This window comes from Oratosquilla oratoria, chromosome 1 (genome assembly GCF_046742065.1).
Source record: "Oratosquilla oratoria isolate Oo_2021 chromosome 1, ASM4674206v1, whole genome shotgun sequence".
Lineage (NCBI taxonomy): Eukaryota > Metazoa > Arthropoda > Malacostraca > Stomatopoda > Squillidae > Oratosquilla > Oratosquilla oratoria.
The window spans coordinates 11481285-11488784 of record NC_134777.1 but is presented as its reverse complement, the minus strand read 5'-3'; positions in this window follow the sequence as shown (position 1 = coordinate 11488784).

The following is a 7500-nucleotide window of genomic DNA, read 5'->3' as shown; positions in this document are numbered from 1 at the left end:
GCGGCCACTTTACGAGAGATAAAACCCGCATCGAACCTATTGCCAAAAATCACACATCATCTCTTGGAGGAAAAAAAAAACACTGGAATGGTGTATTCAGGGATGGAATGGGTGGAAATGATTTTATGCCTTTCCCTTTTTGGCTACCTCCCTTGTAGGGGGGAAAAAGCCTTGGTATATGTATGTAAAATTACAAAACAATCATTTAACATCACCTACGAAGATCTCTGCGTCTTTGAACATAAATGAACTGTGGTTATGTTTTCCATGCCAGCGGCTGTTCCGGCATTCTCCCGAGTCTAACTCTGACGCAAGTGTTCGTAATTCTTGGGATTTTGTTACTGACTGTCGTTCTCCAAGCGAACGGCGAAAAACAATGTGCCAACAGTGTCACGCCAGGAACCTCTTCTGCACGACAACCAGGAGTCGGCTGGCTCTTCGGGAACTGGGTTGGGCAGACCTCTCACGACGGACATCACATGGTAGGGAACAGTTGGCCACAGAGAGAGGCAATCACGCCGACAAACTATACTTGTGTGTTCCAGAATTGACGTCACATCGTCAACAGGTCTCGGTGCATGCGATTCAGCGTGTGTGTGTGTGTGTGTGTGTGTGTGTGTGTGTGTGTGTGTGTGTGTGTGTGTGTGTGTGTGTGTGTGTGTGTGTGTGTTGTGTGTTGTGTGTTGTGTTGTGTGTTGTGTTGTGTTGTGTGTGTGTGTGTTGTGTTGTGTGTGTGTGTGTGTGTGTGTGTGTGTGTGTGTGTGTGTGTGTGTGTGTGTGTGTGTGTGTGTGTGTGTGTGTGTGTGTGTGTGTGTGTGTGTGCGCGCGTGCGTGTGTATGTGTGCCTGTAACTTAGATGTACAAATCTTCTCCTTACCAGTTATTGTGATAAGATAAAATGCTTTCGTGTCTTTACGGTTATGTACAACAGCATGTACTACGGGTGGGAACGTGTTTATTCCAACTGTACACACGTAGCTGCAATATAACCAAAAAGCATCTTGCTCGCGGATCCCGTCTGCCTCTCCACAAGCCACAACTGACTGTAACATGTGAAAGTACGTATGATTTCGTGTGTGCGTGTATGTTCGTGAAGAGAATGGTGGGGTAGATAACAAAAAATTTCAGGGGAATGATTACAAAGGATTACAAAGGCGGAGCATGCCGACAGGAGACCTTTTGGTCCATATCTAGGTTGGATGCGAAAAAAAAAATCATAATAATAATAAGATAATAAATAAAAACTATAATAATGTAAATAAATAAGATACATAAATAAATGCATAGGTATAGTTTTGACGCAGCCCGAAGGGATTTCTCCCCGTCCTCTCCTTATATGCAAAGGGGGACGGAGAGGGGGGGTCGCCAATTAAATGAAGCGGCCTTGCTGTGGATGTACTGTGTCTTGCGACACTGCTTCTGACCCAGGGCGGTGGGCGGGGTGCAGGGATGACCCGTCATCCAGGAGGTGCTCAGATGAGAGGAAGGGTGGGAGGGGTGTGGAGTGTATTTAGGGATGAAATGGGTGGGAGTGTTTTTATGCCTTTCCCTTTTTGGCTACCTCCCTTGGAAGGGGGAAAAAGCCTTGGTATATGTATGTATGTATGTATAGTTAAATAATAAACAAACAGGTAAATAGTAAATAATAATAAATTGACATATAACTAATAACAAGCAAGAAAACTGACATACTAATAATCTAAAAATTACTTCTCAGATATGTCCGATTGATCACTTGATAAGTCAAGGTTGAGGTCCCTTTTCGAAATAGCCACCAAATTGGTCTTCCGATTTTTTTTTTTTTTTTTTTCAAATTTGCTGGTTTTTCTCCAAACACTGAAATGTGCAGTTGGTTCAGTTTTGTGTGGGTGCCTCATACCCGTGGATTGTTTAATAGTTGCTGAAGACGTTGAGTGTAGCGATTTAGTGGTGATTATAATTTTCTTTTTCTGTTCTTTTTCAGAATCGTGGAACCCTGTCACATCCAGAATTGGCTATCAATATGAAATCTGTCGAGAAAGTATGGTTCACTGACAGGTCCAAGTGTTGCCTTTGTCAAAAAAAAAAAAAAAAAAAAAATCCCATAAAAACCCGTGTAAAAAGGATATGATACTACAATAGCAAAAGTTATTCAGCTGATGCAATGCCAATCAAACTTGGCCCTGGACTTGAAGATAATGGGAGAGATGAGACCACTGCGCCAGAAGAATTGTAGACTCATTCAACAGCAGCGAGTTATAGGAAACTTAGAAAAACTCGACCTCTGAAGCAGCCACAGAGGAGAGCAGCTGTGAAAAGATACTCCAATGGGTTGAAAATATCACCAAAACACAAAAATATTTCCCTTGTGAAATAAGTGAGATGATATTAGGCCTGCAATACTAATGAAACTGGATCAAAGGCTAAATGATTTCGCAAAGATACTTTCCGATGGATAACGTCTTGCCAAAATACTCGTAGTGAAGATGATGCTGTGACACAAAAATTGATACGCCATCCATACTGCCTAGCAGATATGCACCACCGAAAACAACCCTATCGAAACACACAGAGGCACTAGGAAGCGTTAGCGCCTCAACAAAAGAACAAGGAAACAAATCCAACTGCTTTCTCTGAACTAATCAATGGCATCAGTAGAATAAAATTCGCCAGTGAAGATAGAGTTCCACTCGTGTTAAGACTGGCTGACTTGCTCATCCTTTACGGGCAAACACTTAAGCAGCTGGGTGTCGGTTCACCTGATACTCATGCTATTCGACTAAAGATTTTTTCTAACATCCCGAAACTGCAAGCTCATCGCCAGTGGATAAAGGTCTTCCTGGGGTTTAAGAAGAATGTGAGCACGGCCCTCGAACAAACAAGAAGTTATGGTGAAGCAATCCATCTAACCAAGGCTGCTCCCATGACTCGACGAGACGTGTTTCAGCAAAAGTCAAATAGGAAAGAAGAGGAGTCAGTCATTTAAAGTGAGCTTCACGCCAATGCTGCCACTACTTCGAGATCAGGGACATTCTTTGGTAAACATCGAGCACGTCGTGGAGAAGATTCGTAACAAGGTGGTCCTCCTGAACCCAGTACAGGTCCCGGCCATAGCTGCTGGCCAGACACTGTATGACTTAGTAAAATAAGCCCAATGACCCTATCCTCATTGTGAAGGTAGTTTGTGATCGAGTTTGGGTGACTTCACACCGAGGCGATTGCAATGAGATGGATAGGAAAGCTACTACAGGACCGTGGGTAGAACAGTTCCCTGGCTGAAACAGGTGTAGCTATGGTTAGTTGAGTGCGCGTTGTCCTTTGTGTGTGGCGACAAGCGTGCCCAAATGACGCAAGCTCCGCAAGCTGGGTCACGTGGTTGCTGCTCTGGGAGATGATTGGCCGAAACCATGCGCAGCGACCCAAGCTACCCCAAGCGTGGGTCGTCCGGGTCGGAGGTGCATCATTACAGTCGAGATAGCACACATACAGATCACATACCACAAACGCTGCACTTTCACTCTTACAAACCAGGTAACCCAACCTCTTAGTTCACGAATAACCATTTCGCTTCACCAAAACTACAGTAGACAATAAAGAAGACACAGACCCCCTGTATTTGTATTTAGTCTCACCCTTGACCACGCTTTACCATATAGCCTCCTCTGGTACAACAAAGTCTACTTCAAGTGTCACTTGAACAAAACATGCACATGAGATTACAGCACACCATGCAGCCTATATAAACTAGTGAATAAGAGCCAGATGAGTTATCTATTAGCTTCAAAGACTGATACGCGAGTGCCCAGTTCTAACTCTGGAACCTCATACCAGTCATGGATCTCACCATATCCATGCTGACCCATTCGTTCAGGGAAGAAAATTTTGATCTCTATATAGAAAAGCACTTTCAGAGCTGATCCCCCTACTTTTTTGTGAATAACAACATTAGCTATGCTCGCTGACTTCCCATCTAACCCCATGGCATATCCCTTGAACATCAGCTTCCAGAGGTAACTAAGGAATACCGGAAGGGGGATTTTTGTTACCATATATGATTATAATAGTATACCTGTTCATGTTTACTTACAAGCCCCGGCTAAATTCAGATAAAGATATAAAAATTCAAACATTTATCTTGAAATCGGTGGCCTGTTTATGCATTATGTATAAATGGCTTAGGCACTTTCAGCGATCACCTAATCTCGTTCGTCCGTGTGACTCATCATCAGTTATATTTTTTCCTTACACTGAACTAATGTTGGATCCTACCCAAAAGTCTATGAAGACATGTACGTAATGTGCTACGTGGTGAATTTTCACATTATTCAGTATAGAAGAGCATATATGGAGCTCCTAACATCCTTTTTCCAGCTTTTGATTATAATAACTTGTATTTTCTTCCATTTACACACCTGATAACGGTGCAATACTACAAGAGGGAAAAATGACAAATCCCACAGATTCCTACACGTGTTCTGGGAAGGCATGTTCAGCCTTTGGGTCCACTGCAGGACCAATGACCTATCCCCTGTGGAATGATACAGCCTTTGTGCAGACTGTACATGAAGTGTATAACGTGCTGGAATGACTGTTGTGAATAAAGTCTGAAAGCAGAACAATAAAGTCTGAAAGCAGAACAATAAAGTCTGAAAGCAGAACAATCAGATCGACCATATCGAACTAAAGCCAACACTGAAATGCAACCGAGCCATTCAGCCCAAAGACCAGAGGATGTTCTCCAGAACTCTGGAGAAACCCCAGTCTCACCCAGTGTCGACAAGAAGAATTGTGAGCCACGACACCGTTCCCCCGGTGCCCAGACACACCCGCGGCTACGAAACGCCATACGGACGCCCCTCAAAAGCCGTCCACCCATACGGACGCCCCTCCAACGCCCGTCCACCCGGCAGGCCACGCACAGAGCCACAACCGTTAGACTTGTAAGGTTACTTTTCGTAGGTTTGATACAGCTAGGCCTAGGAGGCTGTGTCGACTTCTTCCTAATCCCCCAGCTGTGAGTACCGTTAGACCGAGTTAGGCTAATCATCATTCTATATAAAAACTTGTGTTTATTGGAATGATGTCCTCTTAGGCCCAGTTTCTCTTACGGAGATAGCCGCAGAGGATATCAACAAGTTTTATGAAAGGCATTTGGGGTGAATAATGAAAAAATGGTTGGTGAGAGTGGGGGGATATGGTAGAAAAGTTTAAATCAAACTCATAATATTAGGAAAAAACGGGAACATTTAATTGTCTGCTTTTGGATGGAGGAATAGATGCTAAACTGGCTAACAGATGCAAGGTAATGGATGAACTGTGTGAAAAAGATGTGCGTGTGTGTGTGCATGTGTGTATGCGTGTGCGTGTGTGTGTGTGTGTGTGTGTGTGTGTGTGTGTGTGTGTGTGTGTGTGTGTGTGTGTGTGTGTGTGCGAGAGAGAGAGAGAGAGAGTGTGTGTGTGTGGAAAGTACGGTGGATTTGGATCTGCTGTACGGGAAGACACCGTGGACATTAAAAGTTAATACCATGTCAGAAGATGGAGATGGATTACCTAGGAAGAGTTTGGAGGGAAGAGAATAAATGTGTGTGCGTGTGCGTATGTGTCTTCGCCTGTGCGTGCGTGTGTGTGTGTGTGTGTGTGTGTGTGTGTGTGTGTGTGTGTGTGTGTGTGTGTGTGTGTGTGTGTGTGTGTGTGTGTATCTGTGTGTTTGTGCGCTTGTGTTTGAGTGTGCGCGTGAGTGCGAGTGTGTGAGAGCAAGAGGGAGAGGGAGAGAGAGAGAAAGAGGAAGAGGGAGAGAAAGAAGGAGAAAGAGAGAGTGACGGGGAGACCGGGAGACAGGGGGAGGGGGAGGGGGAGAGGGACAGGGAGGGTAAGAGAGAGAGAGAAGGGAGAGAAAGGGAAGGGAGAGAGAGGGAAGGGAGAGAGGGAGAGAGGGGTAGAGGGGAGAAAGGGAGAATACAGAGGGGGAGATGGAGAGGGAGAGAGAGGGAGAGGGATAGAGGGGGAGAGGGAGGGGGAGGGGGAGAGGGAGGGGGAGAGGGAGAGAGAGGGGGAGAGGGGGAGAGGGAGAGAGAGGGAGAGAGAGTGGGAGAGGGGGAGAGGGAGAGGGGGAGAGAGAGAGAGGGGGGGTAGGGAGAGAGGGGGGTAGGGAGAGAGGGGGGTAGGGAGAGAGGGAGACTGGCAGAGAGAGAGAGAGAGAGAGAGAGAGAGAGAGAGAGAGAGAGAGAGAGAGAGAGAGAGAGAGAGAGAGAGAGAGAGAGAGAGAGCCCGACACAGGCCGACTGAGAGCTAGAGTCAAAACGGGTGTGTGTGTGGTGTGTGTGTGTCTGAGTGTGTGTGTGGTGTGTGGTGTGTGTGTGTGTGTGTGTGTGTGTGTGTGTGTGGGGTTGTTTGTGTGTGTGTTGGTTTTTGTGTGTGTGTGTGTGTGTGTGTGTGTGTGTGTGTGTGTGTGTGTGTGTGTGTGTGTGTGTGTGTGTGCGAGTGAGAGAGAGAGAGAGAGAGAGTGAGAGAGAGAGAGAGAGAGAGAGAGAGAGAGAGAGAGAGAGAGAGAGAGAGAGAGAGAGAGAGAGAGAGCGTTAGTGTGTACAAGTATGCAAGCACTGACCTTACAAGAAGCGCAATACTCTGATGGACACGAGACGTCCGAAGTAATGAACTTGTGATAATATGACACCGTCGCCGCCGCCGGCCCGTCTATGGGAAAAAGGAGGAAGAAGAAGACGACAAGAGCCGCGTCACGTCTGACGTGACTCGACAGAAAAAGTCTTACTGTGTACAGCACAGCAATGCAACAAATTCACGGAGCCCCTGCTAGATGACCTGATGGAGGGGAACTTTGGAGATGAAATTAAAGAGGAAAGGAGAGGAAGGGGTATAGGAAGAGGAAGGAGGAGAGAAGAAAAAGAGTAGGAGAAAGATAGATGGAAGGGAACTTTGGAGATGAAATTAAAGAGGAAAAGGAGAGGAAGGGGTGTAGGAAGAGGAAGGAGGGGAGAAGAAAAAGAGTAGGATAAAGATAGAGAGGAGAAAGAAGAGGAGGAGAGTAGAGTAGAGGAGGAGGAGGAGGAGGAGGAGGAAGAGGAGGAGGAGGAGGAGAGGAGGTGACGGGACAAGAGAGTAAAAGAAAGCGAAGGGAAAAGCGTGGTGGACAGCGCCGTGTGCTTTTACTTGAGCTCTCGCTTTTTTAGGTCACCAGAAAAAAGGGGGGAAGGGGGAGGGGGGATCCTGTTTGACCCGTCTGACTGGGGGGAGGGGGGAAGGGGGGACCGGACCAGCGGCTACCCGTCAGTACGAGTACGTGGACGAGAAGTGGAGCAGAGAACAAAGAGATGGGGGGAATGAAAAGACAGGTGCAGATGATCATTTAAAAAAAAAAAAAAAAAAGAGAGAAGGCTCGTTCTTCAGATGAATCAAGCAACACCTCATTAGCCAGCCACTTAACCACCACCTCCTCCTCCTCCTCCACCTCTTCCTTCTCCTCCTCCCTCTCCATTGTTGTCTGTCAGTGAGTTTTGCTTTGTA